At 31.4% G+C, this 2548-nt stretch overlaps 1 protein-coding gene and 1 pseudogene across 1 annotated transcript in view; both read left to right on the top strand.

The window, feature by feature from the left end:
* LOC111745513 lies at positions 1 to 106 on the top strand (annotated as a pseudogene).
* DNAH6 (dynein axonemal heavy chain 6) overlaps positions 1 to 2548 on the top strand; it is a 262220-nt gene that overhangs the window by 237758 nt on the left and 21914 nt on the right. The gene's annotated exons all lie outside the window — the stretch shown is intronic.

The following is a 2548-nucleotide window of genomic DNA, read 5'->3' as shown; positions in this document are numbered from 1 at the left end:
CCACCCTGAACGTGCCTGATCTCATCTGATCTCAGAAGCTAAGCAGGGTCGAGCCTGGTTAGTACTTGGATGGGAGACCACCTAGGAATGCCAGGTGCTGTAGGCAATTAAAAAAAAAAAATTAACGCAAAATGGTTTGAAGATCTAAATCTAAGACCTAAAACTCTTAATAAAAATGTAAGACAAAAGCTTCATGACATTGGATTTGACAATGATCTCTTGGGTACAAAACAAAAGGCACAGGTAACAAAGTAAAAATAGACAAATTGGATTTCATGAAAATTTTAAATTTTTGTGCATTAAAAGACACAACAGAGAAAAATGGCAACCCACAGAATGGGGAGAAAATATTTACAAATTATGTACCTGATAAGAGATTAATATCCAGAATGTATAAAGAACTCTTAAAATTCAACAACAACAAAAAATTGAAAACTGGGCAAAGACTTGAATAGACAGTTCTCCAAAGAAGATATACGAGTGGCCAATAAGAACATGAAAAGATGCTCAACATCACTAATCACTAGAGAAATATAAATCAAAACTATAATGAAAAAACACATCACACCCACATGAGTGGCTACTATCAAAATAACACAAATCAACAAGTGTTGGCAAGGATGTGGAAAAATTGGAACATTAGTTTACTGTTGGTGGGAATGTAAACAGCATGGTGAATCCTCAAAAAATTAAAAATAGAATTACCATATGATCCAGCAATTCCACTTCTGGGTATATATCTAAAAGATCTGAAAGCCGGGACACATACAGATACTTGTACACCCACATTCATAGCAGTATTATTTACAATAACTAAAATGTGGAAGCTACCCAAATGTCCATCAACAGATGAATAAATAAACAAAATATGGTATATGTATATTGTAGAATATTATTCAGCCTTAAAAGGGGAGGAAATTCTGCAATGTGCTACAGTGTGAATGAACCATGAGAACATAATGCTAACTGAAATAAGCTAGTCACAAAAAGACACATATTATATAATTCCACTTATATGAAGTATTTAGAGTAGTCAAAATATAGAAACAGAAAGTAGAATTATGATTTCCAGAGGCTAGAAAGAAGAGAGAATGAGGAGTTAATATATAACGGACATAGAGTTTCAGTTTCAGGTGAAAAAAGTTATGGAGATGGATGGTGGTAATGGTTGAATAACATAATGTATTTAATACCACTGAACTGTACACTTAAAAATGGTTAAGATGGCAAATTTTATGTGTGTTTTACCACAAGAAAAAAATGGAAAAAGTTAATGATCCTTACTATAGAATTATCTCCTATAATCAATAATAAAAAACACTAAAAATAAAAATGTGCAAAATACATGAATAATATAAAGACATAATACAGATGGCCAATGAACATACTTTTAAATATTTATACTAATCCTCAAAGAAGTACAAAGGAATGAGAAACTACTTTTTGAAAATTATTTTTTATGTTTCAATTACAGTTGACATACAATATTACATTAGTTTCGGGTGTAAAACATAGTGGCTAAACATTCATATAACTTACAAGATGATGCACCTGATAAGTCTAGTACTCACCTGACACCTTACATAGTTAGTATAATATTATTGATTATATTTCTTATGCTGTACTTTACATTCCCATGACTATTTTGTAACTACCAATTTGTACTTCTCAATCCCTTCCCCATTTTCCCCCATTCCTCCCAACTCCCTCTCTCATTTGCAACCAAAAAAATGTTCTCTTTTACTATGACTGTTTCTGCTTTGTTTGTTCCTTTACTATGTTTTTTAGATTCCACATATAAGCGAAATCATATGATGTTTGTCTTTCTCCATCTATCTTATTTCACTTAGCACAATGCTAAGTCCATCCATATTGTTGCAGATGGCAAGATTTCATTCTTTTTATGGCTAAGTAGTATCCATTGTATATATGTACCACTTCTTTATTCATTCATCTACTGAAAGACACTTAGTTGCTTCTGTATCTTGGCTATTGTAAATAATGCTGCAATAAACATATGGATGTATTTTTGAATTAGTGTTTTGAGTTTCTTTGGATAAATACCCAGAAGTGAAAATGCTGGGTCCTTCTTCGTCTCTTGCTATAGCATTTGTTGGAAAGGCAGAAAGAAGAGAAATAGATAAGAGTAAAACTTTTAGTGACAAAAGGAGATCTGACTTTGGGTGGTAAACACAAAATGCAATGTACAGATGATATACTATTGAATTGCACACTTGAAACCTATATAATTTTATTAAGCAATGTCACCTCAATAAATTTAATTTAAAAAGAAGGCAAAAAGTCTTTTTAATTAAAAAATAATAATAAAGCCTATTTTGTCTGATATAAATATGGCTACTCTCCCTTCATTTGTTTCCATTTTCATGAAATATCTTTTTCCATCCCTTTACTTTCAATTTGTATGTTTTTCAATCTGAAATGAGTCTCTTGTAGACAGCATCTATTCAGCCACCATATGTGTTTTGGTTAGAGCATTTAATCCATTTACTATTAAATGGATTCATATTTTTGGTATGAACTTTTTTAT

This window comes from Pteropus vampyrus, unplaced genomic scaffold, assembly GCF_000151845.1.
Source record: "Pteropus vampyrus isolate Shadow unplaced genomic scaffold, Pvam_2.0 Scaffold156, whole genome shotgun sequence".
Taxonomy (NCBI): Eukaryota; Metazoa; Chordata; class Mammalia; order Chiroptera; family Pteropodidae; genus Pteropus; species Pteropus vampyrus.
Note: the sequence above shows the minus strand (reverse complement) of the source record. Positions and strands in the feature narration are given on the sequence as shown.